Below are 23737 nucleotides of genomic sequence, written 5' to 3'. Positions count from 1 at the left end.
ATTATCCGACCAATTAGAATTTAGTTTTAAATAATTATTTAGAGCATTAGGAAGATTGACACCTGATCTTCACATATTCTGTAACATCTTCTTAATGGATATATACTAAATTATCACTAGGTCAAGTCTGATGATTAAATGTAGATAATTCATGTAGCAAACATTGAGCATCCAGTATTCGTGTTTATTTTCTATTCATGATTTCTGTTTAGTCTTTAAGTAATACCTGATATAAATCAGTGCCTTCAAGAGAGTTTCTGTGTCACCAGTATGATTAATGCAAAGAATTGCACATGAACTACCTGATTCTCTTGAGAAAGACTGTAGTACTCCTGCATATGAGGAATGTGTGTATTTTTATGATTAATATTCAAAGGCTGAGCCATTAGCCAGATTAATAACAAAGAGAGGATCTCTTTAAACAAAATGTTTTCTATATGTACAAATGAGTAAAACTGCATTCAGTAACTGTAAGATACGGATTCAGGGAAGAACCACTGTAATTAAATATCATCCTGAAATGTAAAAAATTAAAAGCATGGCTGGTTAAATTAAGTTTCAACGAGTATCATTACATATTAAGCCAGCGTCTTTTGTTAAATACAATGCATTTCCCAGGCAAAATTAGCATGACAAGTGTTTCACATGTTTAGCCACCTGGCAAACGCTTATCTTCATCTGTCAAAATCCACATCAAGCAGTTTCCATGAAGCCTTTCAACAAAGCTCCAACTCTCCTTTGTAGCTCCCTGTAACGGACCCAGTGTTTGGCTGCTGCTTTCATTTCACTAAATTTGGTTACAAATTACCTGCCAGTCTTTCCATTAAGATTGTAAGCTGTGTGAAAACACTCCATCTTTGGTGTGAGGGTAGTTTCACACTCCCTGTGAAAATGTCTGTTCTGTGCAGTCAAGAAGTTTCAAGGCCCCACTGAAAGAATAAAGTATGAGTAAAGGAATAATGATGAATAAACTAGTGGATGAGTGCTAAATAATTAAATATCAAACAGGCTTTGGGAGCAACACTACAGCTATAAAACATCTTTGGAGGACATTCTAAGATGACTGAATAGAGGTTCGGCACATGTCTCGTCTTCCAGGAAGGGAAACAAACAAACAAAAAAACAAAGCATAAGTATATAGCTGAATTTTGAGAATGGTCCTGAACATATGCTAGAATTTAGCAGGAAAAAGACTGACTCAGATACTTGGGAGAAGAGAGTGCATAGGAGAATAATTTCCTGATACCCAGCTCTACAGTAAAGGAGACTCCACCTCCATAAGAGAAAGCGTGAACAGGAGAGTCTCAGAAAATGCTCCCAATATTTTAGCTACTGGAAAAATGCACAGTTGTCGAAGATTTTCAGCCCAGTTAGAAGAGCAGCCAGTGATGTCTATACAGCTCTGTTTCAGAGAAGGTACTCATTATTTAAAAAGTCCTCAAACTCTCAGACCTTAGGATGCTGTAACTGAAGCAGACCCTATGCTGCTTTAACGGATGTTATAATGAGAAGAAAGTTATTTCCAAATTCACACCACTCAGCGTCAGTAAGTTCGGCATTATCACAATCCTTACGACTCTGTCACACTGCAAAAAGAGACTGGGTCCTTCCCACAAAATTAAGATGATCTGGGAGTACAATTTCTGACCTTTGCACTTACGTTTATGCAGTGCCCTGAGCTAAAGGAAATGAATGATTTTTCTTAAAAGGAAACAAATATACTACTCTAAATAACTGAAACTTAGAAAGCCTTATTCGATGGAACCTGGGACATAAGTAGTCTGAGAGACAGGATAGGAAAGGTGCAAAGGTCTTGTTCCTCTCTTCCTCTTTGGAATCTAGTTTAAGGCATACAGTACCATCAGACTGGGGTAGAGACAGGACTTAGGCTTTTTTCATGTCCGTGTCCCCTAATGTCATCCACAAACCTGAATTACTACTAAAAATGAGAGTGATTACTTTAGTTTCCATGAGCCATTATTCCAACAGGACTAAAGGCACACACTGTATGTCCCCACACTGTTTATGGAACCTCCAATGTCAAAATCCCTTGTAAATAACAGAATTAATCCAGAAATGTCTAAAGAAATAACTATGATGCACCTGGTGCTGCCACTTTAATAGTTAGGATGACCATAGAGAAGAACTTCCATCTTCACTGATGTTCTCACCACTTCAGTATAGGCTACTGGAGTATTGCTACACCCTTGGAGTTCTGGAGACAATTTTTCTAAGGCCATTTATTAAAGTCAAAGAAGCCATATGTGCTCAGCAAGAATCAGAGCAACAGATGTGGCCGACTGGCATCTCAGCCTCCATGTGGGTTCCTGAGTAAGGGGAGCAGGGGTTGCCTCTATCATGAACTCAGTAGACTGCTCTCTGATCATTCGCCCCTGATGATGGAGCCTTGCCAGGTCACGGAGAAAGAGAATCCAAGCAGTGCTGATGAGACTTAAGAAGCTATGGGCAGATGGCAATAGTGGAGAACCCCCCCCCCACACACACACACACCTTTCAGCGGACTAGAAAAAGCAGATGAGGGGAAGAGGGATGGAGGGTGGGACTGGGGGAGTTGAGGGAGGGGGCTTTAATCAGAATATATAATGAATAAACTTGTGAAGAAAAATAAGTAAAAATTTAAAAAAAAAGAATCACAGCAAACATAATACACCAAACCTACACTCTAAGAAAAGTTTTAAAATTTTTTTTATTTTTTTAATTTTGATTTTTTCTTCACAAATTATTCATTGTATATCCCATTGCATCTCATCCCTCAACTCCCCCAAGTCCCACCCTCCCTCTCTTTCCCCATCTGCTTCCCCCAGTCTGCTGCCTACCACAAAAGCAGTCTTACAAAACTGATAGCAAGAATGATTCAACAGATGTATAAATTTCAAAGTAAGTTAAAAAAAAAAAACATGAAAGAAAATACAGGGAACACAATACTCCCCTTGTACATGGTAACTGATTGTCAGTAGCGCAGAGAAAATGATACCAAGGTTATACATGAACAATGGGAATTAGAACTCTGTTGCCTCCTCATGAGACCCTTTTCCTCCTTCTGGATTGCTTTGTCCAGGCTTGATATGCGGGTTTATGCTTAGTCTTATTTCAACTTGTTATAGTGTGTTTGGTTGGTATCACTGGGAGTCCTGCACTTTTCTGAAGGGAAAACAGAGGAGCAGTGGATCTAGGGGTGAGGGGAGGAGGCAGGGAACTGGAAGGAGTAGGAGGGTAGGCTTCAGTAATTATGTATTATATGAGAGAAGAGTAAAGAAAACAATTTTTAAGCTTATAAGCAACCAAAATTTATTATTTACAGTTCTTTATTTAATTATTATTATGATGATTATATTTTATTTTTATTAATTACAATTTATTCCCTTTGTATTCCACCTGTAGCTCCCTCCCTCTTTCTCTTCCAATCCCACCCTCTCTCCCTCTTCTCGACCCAAGCCCCTCCCCCAGTCCACTGATAGGGGAAGTCCTCCTCCCCTTCCATCTGATCCTAGTCTATCAGGTCTCATCAGTGTTTTTCTCTGTGGCCTCTAAGGCTTCTCTCCTCTCATGGGGAGATAATCAAAGAGCAGGCCAATCAGTTTATGTCAGAGACAGTCCCTGTAGCCATGACTAGGGAACCCACTCGGACAGTGAGCTGCCATAGGTTATATCTGTGCAGGGGTTCTAGGTTAACTACATGAATGCTTCATGGTTGGATTATCAGTCTCAGCAAACACAACTGTGTCCAGATTTTTTGGTTCTGTCCACTCCAGTACTTTCTCTCTCCCCCTTCTTTCATTAGATTCCCTGCACTCTGCCCAAAGTTTGGCTATGAATCTCATCCTCTCCTTTGATACCTCGATCAGTAGAGTCTTTTTTTTTTTAATTTTAATTTTTATTTTTAATTTTTCATCAATTACACTTTATTCATTCTGCATCCCCCCATAAGCCCCTCCCTCCTCCCCTCCCGATCCCACCCTCCCTCCTCTCTCTGCATGCATGCCACTCCCCAAGTCCACTGATAGGGGAGGTTCTCCTCTCCTTTCTGTTCTTAGTCTATCAGTTCACATCAAAAGTGGCTGCATTGTCCTCTACTATGGCCTGGTAAGGCTGCTCCCCCCCAGGGGGAGGTGATCAAAGAACAGGCCAATCAGATTATGTCAGAGGCAGTCCCTCTTCACATTACTATGTAACCCAATTGGACTCTGAACTGCCCTGGACTACATCTGTGCAGGGGTTCTGGGTTATCTCTATGAATAGTCCTTGGTTGGAGTATGAGTCTCTGGGAAGTTCCCTGTGTTCAAATTTTCTTGTTCTGTTGCTCTCCTTGTGGAGACCCTGTCCTCTCCAGCTCTTTTTAGGTAAGATCAGTAGAGTCTTTCAGAGGCCATCTGTGGTAGGCTCCTGTCTTGTTCCCTGTCTTCTCTTGCTTCCAATGTCTATCATGTTTGTCCTTCTAAATGAGGATTGAGCATCTTCCCTAGGGTCTTCCTTGTTGTTTAGCTTTTTTAAGAGTATAGATTTTAGTATGTTTATCCTATATTATATGTTTGATATCCACTTATGAGTGAGTATATAACCCTGTGTGTCTTTCTACTTCTGGGAAACCTCATTCAGGACGATCTCTTGTAGGTCCCACCATTTGCCTGAAAAATTTCATGATTTCCTTGTTCTTAATTGTTGAGTAGTATTCCATTGTGAAAAATGTACCACAATTTTTGCATCCCTTCCTCAACTGAGGGGCATCTAGGTTGTTTCCAGCTTCTGGTTATTACAAATAAAGCTGCTACGAACATGGTTGAGTAAATGTCCTTTGTATATTTGAGCATCTTTTGGAAATAGGCCTAAGAGTGGTATAGCTGGATCTTGAAGTGTAGCCCTATTCCTAACTGTCCGAGAAAGCTGCAGATTTATTTCTAAAGTGGTTGTACCAGTTTACATTCCCACCAGCAATGGATGAGAGTTCCCCTTTCTCCACATCTCTCCAGCATGTGTTGTCACTTGAGTTTTTGATCTTAGCCATTGTGATATGTGTAAAGTAAAATCTCAGGGTCATTTTAATTTGTGCTTCCATGATGGCTAAGGATGTTGAGCATTTCTTTAAGTGTTTCTCTGCCATTCAATATTCCTCTACTGAGAAGTCTCTGTTTAGCTCTGCACCCCACTTTTAAATTGGATTACTTGATTTTTTTCTTTTTAACTTCTTGAGGTCTTTATATATACTGGATATTAACCCTCTGTCAAATACAGGGTTGGTGTAGATCTTTCCCAGTATTTAGGCAGTCATTTTGTTCTGACAACAGTGTCCTTTGCTTTACAGAAGCTTTTCAGAAAACAATTTTTAAAAGAATGTAAAATAATGATTATAAGGAAGCACAATTAGATCCAAGATATTTGAGGGAAACTGGAAAACTGCCATAAATGAAAAATACAGCAAAAATTGTGAAAAAGATACAAACAGAAATCTTGAAAATGAAGAATGCCATACATCAAATAAAAAACACAATGGGAAGTCCAAGCAACAGACTAAAACAAACAGAAGAAAAGATTTCACAACTTGAAATACCACAAAATTGCAAGGAAAGAAAAAATTAAGAATTAATGATGATATTCATCAAAGAACTCTAAGGTGTGACTAAGTATAAAAATGTTATCATACTGTTGGAGGGTGGGGAGACACATGAAAAATAATATGTGAGAGGCACAGAAAATTTCTCATTGAGGTAACAGCTGGAGACAACTCTGATATTGGGAAGCATCTGAACATATAGCCATTAAATGTCCACAGGACCCTAAATAGGCATGAGCAGAAAATGTCCTCATCGTGGTATGTCTTAGTCAAGTTCTCAAAACATGAAACACACAGGATTCTAAAATCTTCAAGGAAAATATAAGCAAATAACATATAAATGAACACACTTTAGAATAGCAGCAGATTTTTATCAGACACTTGTAAGTTAAGAGATTAGCAAATACCCATAATACTCCAAATTTTGAAAGAAATAAAGTGTTGACAATGATTATTATGCCCAGGAAAGCTATTCTTTAAACCTGAAAGATAAATGAATTAAAAAAAAAAACACTGAGAGAATACCAATATAATCTTTGAAAGTATTGCCTAATGGAGTTCAACATCCAGAAACAAAAGAATAGTAAACATCATTAGAGCAACAAAGTTCATTGGAAAACCAGACACTCAAAACAGAAAGAGAAAAAAAAATATTATTAACCCAATAAAGCTCAAAAGCACAGGCATGTCAATACAAAAAAAATTATTTTAAAAGACAGAATCAAATTCAAATTAACCAATAATAATGGAATGTATATCTCCCAATTAAAAGACATAGACTATCTGAATAAATAAAAGAACAAAGAGCCAGTCATTGAGTTCCTGTTAGAAATAGTCCTTTTTCCCCTTACTATGGGAAACCAATTGATTACTGAGCTATCACTGGTCACATCCGAGCAGAGGTTCTAGGTTTTATCCTCTCATGGACTTTGGTTGAGTGTCCATCTCAGAAAAGACCCTGTGCCCAGATATGTTTGGTCCTTGTGGAGCTCCTATCCTTTCCACATCAAACTCCCCACCTCCCAAGGGAGGAGCAGTACTGTTAGGCCACAGAGGAGGACTTTGCAGCCAGTCCTGAAAATACATGACAAAAGGGAGTCATATGAAAGGGGAGGAGGTCCTCCCCTATTAGTGGACTTGGAAAGGGGCAGGGAGGAGATGAGGGAGGGAGGGTGGGATTGGGGAGGGAATGAGGGATATAGCTGGGATACAGAATTAACAAAATGTAACTAATGAGAAAAATAAAATTATGGGAAAAAAAAAGAACAAAGCTCAGTAATATACTGCGTACAAGAAACTCCCATAATAAGTGTTGGCACCTGCAGTCTAAAGTACAAGGGATGTTAAAAGATATTTCACACAACTAAAAGCCAAGTGATGGCAGCAGTTATTTATATCCCATACAATAGACTCAAATACAAAAACTAAGTGATTAAGTCACAATATTATGAGCAAGGGATTAATTCAACAGAAACACAACAATTTATATTTATATATACCTCATATATATATATATATATATATATATATAGTGTCTAATATCTAATCATGTAACATATGGTGATAAAACAATCAATTTGATTTTAAAAACCATTATTAGTACCAAATAGAGATATAAAATCAAATATCATGATGATGATGATAACAAGAATAATAATTAGGTGACTTAATTCCAATAATTCACTTTCATCAATGGAAAGATTACTCAAACAAAATAGCATAAGCAAAGAAACAAGAGATAGCTATAGTATAGATCAAATGAATCAGCATGAAAAATTCACCGAACAGCCTGAGATCACAGGTTCACTTCATTAACGTACAGAACATTGCCCAGTATTTTGATCTATTGATCACATGTTGGGACACAAATCATATCCAACTAGTCTCAAAGCAATCAGAGACATATCATGTTTCTTTTCTGGTGACAATAAATAAAACTAGAAATAAATACACAAAAAAATTGTGGCTGGGATAGTCATCGACGGTTTTTATCTATTTCTTAGCTGAACTGTCATGAGGTCAGACTGCCTTCTGAAAATCTATGTTACACCCACGGACAAATGCTGCTCTCATCATTAATCAGAGAAGTTTCCCTTGACAACAACTGACAGGGAATATACAGCTGATTGGCTACTTAAGGTGAGAAGACAAGGAATTGTTGACTGCTTAGCCTTAGAGAAATCTCAGACCCCGAAAGCAAGGAGGGGTGCTATGAAATTCTATCTTCTGGCTATGTTAAAGTTATGTTATATAGTATTAAAATATTATATTATCTTATCTTATATAACAAAAAAGAAAATTATGTAAATATAGTACATGTGTAAAAAATGCTTTTTGAGAAATAAAATCAAAAGTAGTCCCTGCTGTGAAGCAGACAGATGGTAAGCAATGAGATTATGCAAGTATATTATGCTGACATGTTTGAAAGCTTTTGTTACACATCCAGTCTGATGTGATCTGTATACTTGGTTCAGACCCAATATTTTAGACCCAAATTGCAATCCTTCATGAAGTTTCCAATTGAAGATCTGTATGCATGTTTTGGCTCTGGAATATATAACATAGGATAAACCTACTAAAATCTGTACATCTAAAGAAACTAATCAAGAGAGAGGAACCTGACTAAAATGCTCAATCCCCATCCAGAAAGGCAAAGAGGATGGACATCAGAAGAAGAAGAAAACAGGAAACAACCTAGAAACCTGCCACAGAGAGCCTCTGAAAGGCTCTGCCCTGCAGACTATCAAAACAGACACTGAGACTTATGGCCAACTGTTGGGCAGAGTGCATGGAATCTTATGTAAGAAGTGGGAAATAGTAAGAGCTGGAGAGGACAGGAACCCCACAAGGAGAGCAACAGAACCAGAAAATTTGAACAGAGGGATTTTCCCAGAAACTCATACTCCAAGCAAGTACCAGGCAGAGAGAAAACCTAGAACCTCTGCAGAGATGTAGCCCATGGCAATTTAGTGTCCAAGTGGGTTACATAGTAATGCGAACAAGGACTGCCTCTCACATAATCTGATTGGCCTGCTCTTTGATCACCTCCCCCTGAGGGGAGGGGAGCAGCCTTACCAGGCCACAGAAGATAGCAATGCAGCCACTCCTGATGTGATCTGATAGAATAAGATCAGAAGGAAGGAGAGGAGGACCTCCCTTATCAGTGGACTTGGGGAGGGGTAATTGTGAAGAAGGGGGAGTTAGGGTGGACCAGGAAGGGAGTAGGGAGGGGCTTATGGAGGTATACAAAGTGATAAAGTGTAATTAATAAAATAAAATAAAATTTTAAAAAATCATTGGGTCTCAAAACAAAAGAAAAAGATATATGTACACTAGAAAGAACCTTATAAGAAGGGAGGAAAATTGACAAGGGTGGGAGAGAGATCAAAGTAATGATGACAATCAGAATAGTATATGAATTATGAAGTTGGCAAAGAACATATTCAATTAATAAAAACAACGATATAAAACAAAGTACAAAAATTATGGAGATTTGAGAAAAAGCAAAAGGGTATTTTAAAATTGGAAAACATTGCTTTTGAGCTACAACAAAGGCAGTAATAGTAAGAAGGTGTAGAGGAATTTTAATTTAGAAACATGGCTGCTCTGGCAAGGAATCACATCAAAAGACATTCTAGGTCTCTGTGATCCTGCTGGAATGCAGGCACACTCAGGATTACAGTGTGATCTGGCTGGAATGCAGACCTACCCTTAGTACACACTTTTAATCACAAACAATGGCAGAGGGATAGTTGATAGAAGGAAGTACCCGTGTTTGAAAGAGATGTTTAATTGGGGAGCAAACAAAGTAACAAATCAGAGCAAAATTTAACAGAATGAGTCAGAGATAGACTTTGCCCATTTCTTGGGAAAACAGAACAGGAAAGAGAAGTTACTTAAAAGCAGTGCAGGTAAAAAAAAAAAAAAAAAAAAAAAAAAAAAAAAAAAAGGTGTTTTGTTTTGTTTTGTTTTAAACCAGGGCAGTTTTACAGAGACAAGTTGCAAAGAGCTAAAGATAGACACAGATAAAGACATAATAAGCTATCAAATAAGAAGGATCTAGAAGATTAAAACATATTGTCAGAATTAGTTTGAGGCCAGGCAGAACAATTCATTGAGAACCCACCAGAAGCCTGTTTGAATCAGTCAGCTTGGAGAGGAGTTTGGGCCAGAATAGCTAAGTTGAAACAACCAACAAGAGTTCAGAAAGAGCTGGAAAAGCCTGGGAACAGCTCTCATCTCATCTGAGAAAATAAAAACAATATTAACATAATTAAGTTGACTAAGAAGAAATCATAAATGACATCAAAAATAAACACTATGAATAATACTAAGAGTTTAAATAAAAAACTAATGATGGATCTCAAAAAACTGGGGGAAAAACAATATACCAAACCATAAAGAGTAGAAAGTTGTAAATTGTAATAAATGATAAAAATAAAAAAAGTTAAAAAAGATCATAGTAAAAAAAAATGAATAAAGACTAAAAATCAATACAAAAAATTTTGTAATGAGATTTTAATAAATGATATACAGATAAGCTTTTGGTTAGAAAAAAAAACGCTCCAAGAAAGTAAGAAAGCCTCTGACACTATTAATGATACTCTGCTTTGCTTGCAGAAAGGAGCCTAGCATAACTGCCTTCTGAGAGTTTCATCCAGCAGCTGGTGGAAACAAATGCTGAGACCCACAGCCAAACAATAGGCAGAGCTTGGAGAGGTTTTTTTTGGTTTTTTGTTTTGTTTTGTTTTGTTTTTTTGTGAAACAGTGGAAGGATTGAGGGACCTTGAAGGGTCAAGGACACCACAAGAAAACATACAGAGGAAACTAATGAAGCCAATGAGGGCATACAGAGACTGAAACACCAACCAAAGAGCTTGCATGGGCCATACTTAGACCCCTTACACATATGTAGCAGATGTGCAGTATGGTCATCATGGAGGTCCCCAAACAATGGGAGTAGGAGCAGTCTCTGACTCTGTTGCCTGGCTTTGGATCCCTTTTTCCTAGCTGAGCTGCCTTGTCTGACCTCAGTGGGAGAGGATTGCTTAGTCCTGCTGCAACTCGAGGTTCCAGGGTAGATTGGTACCCCTTAGGGGCCTCCCCTTTTCTGAGATGAAGAAGGAGGACTCGGCCAAGAAGGCATGTGGACAGGACTGGGAGGAAAGGAGGAAAGGGGCTAGGATTAGGCTGTAAAGTAATTAAATTAAAAATTAATAAACAAAACATCACAACCAATGCTACAAAAAACACAACACATCATTAAAGACTGTTATAAACAATTACACACAAAAACATTGGAAAACCTAGATGAAATGAATAAATTCTTGGATATTTATTTCCTGCTAACTAAATCATACAAATTACATAAACAAGCCAATAAGACAATGAATCATTAATAAACAATTTCCTGAACAAAGAAATGCATAGGACAGGATTACCTCATTGCTGAATTATACCCATTTATTTTATTATTTTTTTTCAATTTATTCACTTTCTATCCCAGTGGTAGCACTCTCCATCATTTCCCCCAGCCCCACCCTCCCTCCTTCTTCCTCTTCTATCCCTCTCCCTTAGTCCACTGTAGAGGAAGTTCTTCCCAACTGTCTGACCCTAGCCTATCAGGTCCCATCAGGACTGCCTGGATCCTCTTCCTCTGTGGGCTGTCTAAGTTGCCCAACCAGGGAGAAGTGATCAAGGAGCAGGCAATGGAGTTCATGCCAGAGACTGTCTCTTCTTCCTTTACAAAAGAACCCACATGGAGACTGAGCTGTCGATTGGCTACATGTGAGCAGGCGGTCTAGGTCCTCTCTATGCATGGTCTTTGGTTGATGTTTGGTCTCTGTAGTCTCCCCTGGACCCAGGTTTTGTTTTATTTTCTTTGGTTTTTGTTTGTTTGTTTTTTCTTTATTGGTCTCCTGTGGGTCTCCTGTTTCCTCTGGGTCCTTCTGTATCCTCCTTCTTCCAAAAGACTTCTTAGACTCTGTCCAAAGTTTGGCTGTGAGTCTCTACATCTGCTTCTATCCACTGCTGGGTGAAGTATCTTAGAGGACATCTGTGGTAGGCTCTCATCTACTGCTTCTGATGTATATCCTGTTTTCCCTTCTAAATGAGAATTAAGCATCTTCCCTAGGGTTTTCCTTGTTGTTTAGCTTCTTTGGGTCTGTAGATTTTAGTATGATTATCCTTTATTATGTGGCTAATATCCACTTATAACTGAGTATATGCCATGTGTGTCTTATGCTTCTGGGATACAAGTATACTGAGATTAATGTCCATACATGGATAAACTACAGCATCCAAGTCTGGTACAATGCTTGTTTGGAAGAACATCCATTTCCTACAACACTTTACATTGCTCAATCTGACTTAGAAAATAAGACACAGACATGGTCTAGTAAGTTAGTTACATAGTCCAGTAACTGGAGAAGATCTCCAGCTGTAAGGGAGAGACATTAAACCCTAATCATCTTCAGAAATAATATATCATGTTCACTTTGTGGTGATTTGGCTTTCTTTATGAATAGACATTGTCATAGGCCTGGGAGAAAGGCTTGCTTGACACAGAGAAACAGCCTGATGAAGTTATTTCAATAAGAATTCCTTCCTGGTATATCATTACTTTCTTTGAAAGAGTCACATGTATCAAAAGTATATTTTTTTTCAATGCAGTTTATTCAGGAACCTTGAACAATCATCTGACCCTGGGGAAAGCCAGCCCACAGCTTAAATAGCCTCTGGGTAGCCAACCCAGGCGTGCCACGTGGGCAATGCAGATAGGTCCACATACATGGAAGCAAGCCAGATCCTCATCAAAAGTATATTGTAAGTACATTTCAATGATATAACATGCTGTTCTTAGCCCACAAAATTCCTGGACTGATCCCGAACACAAAAGTAAAGAGAGGAGAGGAAAGTAGAAGAGACAAGACAAGACAGGATGAGATGAAAAAGAAAAAATATTTCTTACAGTAGTAGATTGGGTAAAATATTGTATGAAGGAAGATACAATGATAGCTCTCTGAGGTTAAAAAGCAGAGTATTCCATGCTCTGGATATGTGTCTGGAAAATCACAGTCTACAATTTAGGAGGAAAGAAAATGGGATATTAATTTTTTTTCTCACACTATACTTTGGTTTACCTTAGTCTATGCTACCTTTATGACTTAAATTGTTCACAATACCATCTTGTGACAAAATTAGAAAAATGAAATGCCACTGTTTTCTCAATTGAGCTACAAGAAATTAAATGAGAAGAGAGTCTTCCAAATTCATTCTGTGAGGTGTGAAACCAGAAAATGGCACAATACTGCAACAAGATAGTAATATAATTAAAAAAAAACACTGTAGACCAATTTGTCCAATGAGCATAGATACAATTTCATGAAAAATAGAAAACTGAATACAATGGCATAGTTAATATGCATCACCTCATAGCTAAATGCAATTTATCCTCTAAGTATATGTAAGTATAATCCAACCTATGCCAATCGAAAAAGATACCACATCACACCAATAAAATGAATAACAGAAGCCATGATTAACTCAACAGATTCAGGAAAATACATTTGAACAATTCAATGTTCTTTCGTGATTAAAAAATGAACAAATAAGTTCTAGCAGTAATATATTTCAACACAATAAAATCTATTATAACAAATGCAGAGTCAACTCTTTCTGATTGGCAAAAAAAGAGAAACTTTTTTCTCTGAAACCTAGAACAAGATAAAGATAGCTCTCTTATCACTTTTATTTAATACAATACAGGAAGTATTAACTAGCATAATTAGGCTAGTCCAGAAAAATAATCATAGAATAAGAAGGGAGAATGTCAAATTATTTATTTTCTGATAATATAATTTTATATATAGAAAAAAACCTTAAATTTTCATTAAAAGACAATCTAACTACAAGATTAATAATACATAAAAATGACTAGCACTTTATACACAAATAAAGACACTGCTGAAAAGGAAATCATGAAAAGTCCTATTTGCAACTACTTGAAAAAGAAAATAACCAAAAGTAAATTTGAGCAAGGAAAAGGAAGACACCTACAATAAAAATATAAAATGCAGATGAAAAAAAATTACAGAGGGCACAAAACATTGTAGATACCTCTTATTTTCATGAATTGTAAAATGATTTTAAGATTAACCAAACAACTAAATCCATCTAGAAATTCAGTGCAAACTCTACCAAAATACCAATGACTTTCTGAAGAGTTATTTTAAAAAATATATTATTTTATTTATCCTCTGCAAACTTTAGATACCTGTATAAAGTATGTTGATCATAAATACTCTAATTTGCCCTTACTGCTTTTTAGCACCTTCCATATTCTATTCCCAATTTTGTCATATATATATATATATATATGTATATATATATATATTCAGTAGGGTTTATTTAGGGTTGATATGTACCACATGTGTGTACAGCCATTATGGAAGCAAGGACAGCCTACAGAGAACACACCCCTAAGGAAAAGTGCTGCTATCTTGTCTCTACCTTCAACAACCATCATCTGCCAATAGTTTCTTAGGTAGAGATTAGACTAAAAAAAAAAATTCTAAAATTAATGCGGAAGCCTCTTTAGAAAAAGAGTCAAGCTAGCAAGGGATTGAAGCAGCTTGTCCCATCACATCTATAGTTAAGAAGCAGGGAGAGATAAATGCATGCTGCTACTCTGTGGTTTTCCGTTTAGTCAGCCATGAACCCAGACAGAGAATGGTGCTGTCCATAGGAGACAGTTCATCCCATCTCAGTTAATGTAATGGAGAAAATTCCCAACACATGTGTCCAGAGGCCCATTTCCCAGGTCATCATGTCAAGTTGACATTTAATACTAAGGACATGTCAGGATGCTTGAACATTACTTGCCATGATTTTATTATATACACTGAAATAATATATTGTACCTCATAATTTATAACGAAACCTAGAACCCGTGCACAGATGTAGCCCATGGCAGTTCAGTGTCCAAGTGGGTTACATAGTAATGGGAACAGGGACTGTTTCTGACATAATCTGCTTGGCTTGCTCTTTGATCACCTCCCCCTGGGGGGGGGGAGGGAGTAGCCTTACCAGGCCACAGAAGATGACAATGCAGCCACTTCTGATGAGAACTGATAGACTAAGATCAGAAAGAAGGAGAGGAGGACCTCCTCTATCAGTGGACTTGGGGAGGGGCATGCATGCAGAAAGGTGAGAGAGGGTGGGATTGGGAGGGGAGGAGGGAGGGGCTTATGGGGGGCATACAAAATGAATAAAGTGTAATTAATAAAAGTTAAATAAAAAAAATAAAAAAATAATCTGTTTTTTTTTTTTTTTCTTAACCCTTTCGGGAGGTTAAAAAACCTTGGTATTTATTTTATTACTTTTGCAAAGTGAAACTAAGCCATGCTGTTTGAGCCAACTAAGAAAACTGCAGTTATTACAGTATATTGTGTCAGGATGGTAAAGACCTATGAAATAATTTAGTATATTCTAGACTACTGAAAGAACCCATAAGAGGAATTTTAATGAAAGTTTTTTGTTTTTTTTTTTTTTTTTTTTTTTTTTTTGCTGTGTGTTCTTTCTTTCTTTTTTTTTTTTTTTCAATGCTGTTTATTCAGGAACATTGAACAATCCTCGGACCCCGGGGAAAGCCAGCCCACAGCTTAAATAGCCTCTGGGTAGCCAACCCAAGCGTGCCATGGGGGCAATGCAGATAGGTCCACATACATGGAAGCAAGCCAGATCCTCGGCCTTAGCCAAATGTGGAGTTGTTCGTGACAGAGAGCACTCACCATTGGGAAGGTGGAAGGCGGAAACCAGCTCCATCTTTAAGGCATAGCATTCCGCAGCTCTCTACAGTTCCCCCTTTTTGTTTTGTTTTGGAAAATCACTGAATAAAGAAGAACAATGTGTTAAGATACTTAAGAAGATGAACTGTAGATTTTTTAATTAAATTTTTGTTTTTTTATATTAATTACAGTTTATTCCCTTTGTATCCCAGCTATAGCCCCCTACGTCTTTCCGTCCCAATTCCACCCTCCCTCCCTCATCTCTTCCCATGCCCCTCTCCAAGCCAATGGATAGGGGAGGTCCTCCTCCCATTCCATCTGACCCTAGCTTATTAGGTCTCATCAGGGCTGGCTGCATTGTCCTCCTCTGTGGCTTGGCAAAGTTGAACTGTAGATTTTTAAAGCAATGACTTTTCAGACTGAGTTTAGAGTTCGCAAATGGATGTGTATGTTTTCTAACTTACTGTGTTTGCAAACACATGTTTGCAAAAGTAGCTTGAAACTATGCCCCTCACATGTCTGAAAGAACTGTTCTTTTGATTAAAAATTACATGAAGGGCCAATATCCCCCCCTCCCTTTTTTTTTTGGATTTGCCATTTGAATCCTTCTGGAGTGAGGCACTTTCTTGTGTAAATGTTGTTTCTATTGGTTCCATGTAAAAACTATGGTCGCATATGTTCACAGTTAGTTCTTCTGATGTCAGGTTTTTTATAGGACATGAGAGTAGAAACAACCATATCCAAGATTATATAGAGAAACATATTGATTCCAATAAGCAATTAAAAATAACTATAAACAAACTTACTGTTTATAACAAGAAAAATGAAGTGTTAATGTTTGGGGGAGAATAACCGTGATATAAACCTCGTTTTCCCACACAAAGTGGCCTGGAGCCTCAATATTCTCATGTGTAAATTGGGAATGATGATAAATAAGCTTTTAGGTGTAGGGATTAAATAAAATAACCTATCTCCAACATCTGGCACAGCATCTGCCACATTCCTTTTCAAGAGGAACACTCACCCTTCCTGGGTAAGCTACACACAGAGTGCTAAAGCAGCAGGCCTTGCTTAGCCCACTGGAAGATTTAATGTTGCCTTTCACGTGGGACTCAGCCCCAGAAGTCTTCAAGTGAAGTTATTGCATCTGGCCTCAGAAGTAGAGCTGACATTTTTGACAGAGTCTTAAGTGCAATACTCTCTGGGGTGCAGTAACTGAGACAAGACAGGGCAGGTGGCAGTAACTGGCATCACAACCACTTAGGGATTGGGTATAACATGGATTACAATGGAATTCCTTTTAGTAAAGATACTTCTATGAATTTTCACTGCTTCAAAATCCTTTGATAATTACTGCTATCATCAATTACACAGCTGAAGGTTGAAAGGAAAAGCTGTATGTTATGGGAAGAAGCAGATTTTTTTGCCCCTTTGTTTTCAAGTAGAGGAGTATGGTATTAATAGCTACTAGTTTACCATAATTGTTGTATTTCTCACAATTACAAAACAGTGCTCAGTTTCCCCAAAGTAATGTCTACCTCAATTTCCAACACATTTCAGTCTGCAGCTCTAAACAGCTTGTCCATGGAATCTATTCACATTTCATAATTTAAACCTTGAAGATACTTTAAGAAATGCAATAAATATCATATCCTCTTCTATAAAAATATTGATATTTAGAAGAATAATATAGATGTTTAATGAACAGATCACTGAGGACAGAACCCAGAGCCATCATTGACACAAGCCTAAAACCTACAGCTTTTTTCCCCACCATAGCTGTTTCTCAGCTTGCTAATGTGTATAATGGACATGATACCTATTATTTGAAGTTTACAGTGAGAGTTAAGAGGAATGTATGGGAACAGCAACAGAGTGTGGCAAATGTAAACATAATATGATGAGGTTATGTAGAGTAAACCTGCTCACAATTTTGATACCAGTCCCTTAAAAAAAGAAGGCTGGCTGAAAAGATAGATAGACAGACAGACAGACAAGATAGATGATAGATAGATAGATAGATAGATAGATAGATAGATAGATAGATAGATAGATTAGATAGAGGATAGAAAGGAGAGAGATAAATAGATCAATGGTAGATAGACCGATGGATGGATAGATAGATAGATAGATAGATAGATAGGTAGATAGATAGATAGATAGATAGATAGATAGATAGATGATAGAGAGAAGGTAGATGGATAAATCGATTGGTGACAGGTAACAGAGAAATCATAGAGGATGATAGATGATGGATAAATAGAAGATAGATAGATAGATAGATAGATAGATAGATAGATAGATAGATAGATAGATAGATATAGATAGATAGATAATACATGACAGACAGAGAAACAGAGATATTCACATGAGCAAGCATGTATAGGAATTTCAAATTTGAAGCATGAAGGCTGCTATTAGTCTCTGCGGAGACAGACATGGCTACAATATTTAGCATCTTTCACCTTCGTTATATTTTTCTATTTGATATTCTGCCTAGGAAAAGAAGGATATAGCATCTCTAAAGAAAGTAATTAAGAAGAACCCCATCATTTTTTAAAGTTTCGAGCAATATTTGTGAACAACAATGTAATAGGCTAACAGCTACTTACTCAACTACTTACTGAGGTAAAATATAATTTTTGAGTTGAGGCATTGAAAATGGGCTTCTTATACTCTTTTTTTTTTCCTCCCATGTCATCTTAAGAATGACTGTTATGGCAAAACTTTATTAAGCAATTCCTTGGTAATAAAAGCAAAGAAGATGGGATAGAAGGGGCTTTTGTGCAGTTCGTATTTTAAGATAGCTTTGACTCATAAACATTTGTGTAACTAAGACATCATAACTATGAAAGAAACAAATTCTTGAAAAATAATAAAGTCTAGGAGAGATTGGGGTGGAGGTTTAGGAAATGCCTTTGTTTCTCAAGAACAAAGAAACAAGCATGAATTCTCCACATCCTACTTCATCTCTCCCCTACTTACCCTCTCCCTCTCCCCTTTTTCTTCTCTTTGACTCTTTTAATTAAGAGAAACTTTTTATTTGAAAGAAATCCTAGATGACAAGGTCTCCGATACTAATTCTCATCGACAAAGTCCGGAACTAATAAAATAACAATTGCAGTAAAATTGCACTTGGCTCAGATATCTTTAAAGTAGAAAATGAATATTCAGCTCTGGGAGCTATGGGGATTCAGATGTTGTCAGGAAGACAGAGAAGCAGAACAGTACATATTTAATATATTGCCTGTGTTTGCGGGGATTCTCTGGAGGAAAAGAAATGATAGAATGAGCATAGATTACAAAAGAGGACTTATGGCGAGTGAGATGGCTCAGCAGCTGAAAGCTCTTCCCCTGTAAGGCTTGGCCATCTGAGTTTTGTACTTAGAGTCCATGGTAGAAGGAGAAAACTACCACAGGTTTTCCTTTGATCTGTACACATAATCCTTGGCATTTGCACTTCCATATTTATGCACCTCTCTCTCTCTCATACACACACACACACACACACACTCATGTATAAAAGGGTAGGTGATCAGACCCTGCTTTCTTCACATCCACCTTCAAAGAATTTTGTCCAAAGGGATGAAACGCTGGGTATGGGTTTTGATAAATGAGAGCAGACACTTAGATGAGGTCATAGTTCCAAGAAGGTATGGAAGGGAGAATCTGGAAAAAATCATGATGTAAACTTCAAGAGAGAAGAGAGAGAAGGATGTCAGTTCCAACACAGATACCAACCCACATTATTCAACCTTCATTTAACAAAGAATATTTTGACATCAACCATATGTTAACAACTGTGTATCAGTAACTAGAATGTCCAGCTACAGTGCTGTGGAATTACTGTTTGTATAGACAAGGACTGTGATATGCACCGAGGAAGCTGTCTTCATGAGCTCAATATTGGGAAACGGAAGCCCATGTGTCAGGCATCTGGCAATCCTTCCTTTTCCAGGAAAAAGTCTTATGAGGAGGATTGACTGTCAATCCTATAGTAGCCTAGGGCAATTATGTACTCAGGTCAAGTTGCAGATTCCAGGTGCTCCTTCAAAATTCAAAACTGAGTTCAAGCTCCAAAGTTAAGAGCTCAAGAAAGAAATCTGGAAATTCCATACCTTTATGACAAAAACTGGCTAGAGAATGTGAGTGATCCCATCTCCATACCAGAAGGGAATGAAAGTGAAAGCGCAGACCCACTGCACAAAAAAAAAAAAAAATGAAACTTGCTTTTTCTATGTTCCCACAGCCATGATTACTAAAGGCCATGCAAGCCCCTCCCCACCGTTCCTTTTCTCCCTTATGCATAGATTTTTACGTGAAGAAGTACAGGCCTAACAATGTCAATAGGTAAGATGAAAACCCATATTGACTTTTATTTTTCTGTGAAACATGAGGTTAACAAATGGTCTACTTCCTATAAAATTTTAGGACATTTTATAAACCCAAGGGAATCAAACCCCGTTGTCTTGGGATAATTCCTCAAGACAAACAAACAAACCTAACAAGCAAACGAAAATGTCAGCCCACAAAGTCCAAATCAGAGAGCACAGTCAGGTATCCTGGTGGCTGGGTTTCATTTGACCTTAATATTAATCACATATTAAGAGAATTGACCCTGCTGGGGTTTGGTATCTCCACCTATAAGAGTTCAACATGTCTCACTTCTTTGTTTCCCCACAATTTCAAAATTAAGAACTACACAAGGTAGACAGTGTTACGCTAAGGCTTAGTAGCAAGTGTAATTCCTGGACTTGAAACCCAGGATTCACAGGAGGCTACACAGTTAAGAAATTGCAGTGGTCTTCATATTCCAGCCAACTGCAACAGGCATGTTGGCGGAAAGTTCCAACCACATCCCCAAGCCGTTTCCCAGTGGATCTCCATCCAATTTAAGCATATGATATGGCAAATCCCAAATCTAACATTTTCTACCAAAAGAGAACATATTTGTACCTCCATAAAGATTTTCAGTGATATTTATTTATTTCAGTAAGATTTATTTCAGCTAAAATAAATCGTGTCAATTAAAAGTACATAGTACAACATGCATCATTTTAGAGGGAAAATATGAATGACCTAATGAAAAGTAATAAAGAAGAAACAGAATATGATCTCTGGCAACAAGAAATTTGTTCCTACTGGAATTAATGTCCATGATGCTCTGTGTTAAAAAAACAAAAGTGACTTTATGTAATTTCAAGGTTTAAAAAGAGCCCCCTTTAGATAGCTGCAGCTCATCAAAAGCACAGTTTAATTTTAGCTTGCACTATGTCACAGAATCAATTAACTTTCTTACAAATACAGTATTATGCATTTGAAAATATCATATAGGTTCATAGAATCAGCAATACAATCAATACCACAAATTGTTTTGTCACTTCAGAATTCCTTTAGCTTTGCCTTTAGAATCAAGCTTTTACTCACTACTAATCTCTAGCAACCTGTTATGTTTTCTGTAAGTAATGTTTTTTTTTTCCTTAGAATATCATATGCATCCAATGTGTAACTTTTTGAAACTGACTTTTTTCACTCTGCTGAAAAAACTATTCACTATTTCTATTTGCTATCTGGAAATTTTTCATTATTTTTTTTTTCTGAAGAGTTTTCCAGGCCATAGATATACCACCTTTATCTATTCATCCCCGGAAGACTATTTGGTTACATATAATGGTCTGGGTAGATTGACAATACAGCTGTTACAAACATTCACATGTAGAGTTTGGTGGGAATGTAAATGTTTTTGGTTCTCAGCAAATACTAGGGTGTAGGTCATGGTGTAAGCATGTTTAATTTTATAATAAGCATTCAGACATTTTTTTGAGTAACTATTTCATCCACAGGCATCTTTAAATGAATTTATGCATGGAACTGACATGTCTTTCACACCTGGTCCCCTCCTGGATTTTTTTTCGACAGCTCCACTCCCTTTCGTATTTTTCCCCAACTGTTAGCCAGCCAAGCTCAGGGAATTCCATATTTTATCATCTTCTCTCTCACATTAGGTCCTTATTTATTCTGCATGAAATGGCCACCTTTCTTGGAAAAGTCAACACATTAAAAATATTTCAGTCTAAAAATCAAGTCTTCCTACACTTTCCACTCAAGCAAAAATAATTCATTCCACATTGTTCCCTAACCATGCACTTCCTTTCAAATTCTGACCATCAATAAGTTAGGAGCAGAGAGCTTTTGATGCTACGTGTTGAACCCGGAGCTCACCCATGCTCAGCAAATTCTCTACCACTGAACTATAGGCTCAGCTCTGGAAGAAAGATTTGGTGTTTTTTCTTTCTGCATTCACTTATTCATTTATTCACTCATTCAATACATTCTAATCAGATACCTACCATGTTTCTGGAATTACCTACATTCTGAGAATGAAAGCTATTCCAATATCTGTCACAAGATAAACAATTGGGATATGCAAATCCTAAAGGACAAGAAAAATAATCTCACTGAACCTGAAGGTAGACCAATGTCCAGCAAGCTCCAGAATCTCCCAGAATCTCCCAGTGTCTGCCCCACATAGCAATGGGCTTACAGGTACATGTGGTCAGTCCCAACTTTTTCATGTCTTTGCTGAGGCTATGAACTTAGATCTTCACGCTTGTGCAGCAAGCAACTTGTCCCTGTTCCCAGCCTACTAATTCATGGAGGCTCAGTAAATCTTTCTAGCACACACTGATTTAGTGAAAACTGCATTTTTTTTTAGAGTAGACTTTCCATCTGACACCAAACCAAGCTATTAAAAAAGCATTTGAATGGACAATAAACTTTTTGTTTTTATAGTAAAAGATGGAGTCCAAGAATATTATGACTCTTCAGCTTGGTCAGGTTTTTTTTTTTTTTTTTTTTTTAATACAACCTTTTCATTTTATACACTAAGCATATTTTCTCCTCAGAAGCTCATTTACTTTGGCACCTGAAATTTGCTTAAACAATTGATTATTGTTTGAAGCAGCCATGTTAATGCCTTTGGTGGTGCATAGGTAATAAAACATTGTGGTGATCCAGATATATTGCTTATGAGTTGCTCATTTTAATAAATATCTACTAACTGTTGGTTTACTAATGTTCTACTTACTCATTAGACAGTTACAAAGCACTTATGACATGGTAGGTTCTGGGACTGCAGACATAAATCACCCACTGCTCTGTGCATTCTGAGTAAGAATAGAAAGGGATCTGGCCTAGGGCAGAAAGGGAAAATGATTGTTGCTAAAGACTGCCTCCCATAGAGATTTGAAGATTTTTCTCTTGCCTCTGTCTCACTGGATGCATATTCTTTAGTTTCAAGGTCAACAAATGCAAATCTCCAATGATTCCATGCAGAATTATAATAAAGGTTGGTGAATTTTGCCAAAATCTATACTCTGTTTAGATGCTATCTGAATCCAAAGTGAGAAGCACTCTTCTGAAACAGCCCTAAAATGAAGGTGTCATAACCAAGAATGCCTTAAAGAGTTTCAATCTTTTATATTACAAGTGCCTGAGCTAGAAACACAGATTATTATACATTCTCCCTGTCTTTCATGTTATAGCCAAGTAAGTATATATCAGATGTATAATAAGCACATCACACACACACAGTAAAATCACAATCTTGTTCCAAGAGGGCTTCATATTCTAAACTAGAAAACATCAAGAATATGATAGGCACACACACCGAGAGATACACACACACATACACAGATATACACACGCACACACACAAAAGGACATATTCATCTCATTTGGAGAAAGGAGGAAGGGGTGAATTCTTTTTTTTTTTTTTTTTTTTTTACTTTAGAATTCTTTTTTTTTTTTTCAATGCAGTTTATTCAGGAATCTTGAACAATCCTCGGACCCTGGGGAAAGCCAGCCCACAGCTTAAATAGCCTCTGGGTAGCCAACCCAGGCGTGCCACGTGGGCAATGCAGATAGGTCCACATACATGGAAGCAAGCCAGATCCTCAGCCTTAGCCAAATGTGGAATTGTTCGTGACAGAGAGCACTCACCACCGGGAAGGTGGAAGGCAGAAACCAGCTCCATCTTTAAGGTACAGCATTCCGCAGCTCTCTACAGTTCCCCCTTTTTGTTTTAGACGCATCAGGCAAGAGTAGAGGTCTGATCTCTGATATTAGAAATAAATTGGGACTTTGTACCGATGTTCATTTAGGTGTCATCCACCCAAAGAGCATCAGACCCGTCCAATACCTTTTTCTCAGAGGCGGGACCTGGGGCATCAACCCGCATGCAACCAGACATGCTCTTCTCTGGGTCCAAAGCGGCTGACCCTGAGTGCAGTGCTTAGCCTCGCATCCTGAGCGTAACATTTTAGCTTTTATTCTTAAAGGGCCAAAAAAAGAAACAAATACTTAAAGGAGTCTTGGAGGG

This window comes from Meriones unguiculatus, chromosome 8 (assembly GCF_030254825.1).
Source record: "Meriones unguiculatus strain TT.TT164.6M chromosome 8, Bangor_MerUng_6.1, whole genome shotgun sequence".
Taxonomy (NCBI): Eukaryota; Metazoa; Chordata; class Mammalia; order Rodentia; family Muridae; genus Meriones; species Meriones unguiculatus.
This window is presented reverse-complemented; position numbering follows the sequence as displayed.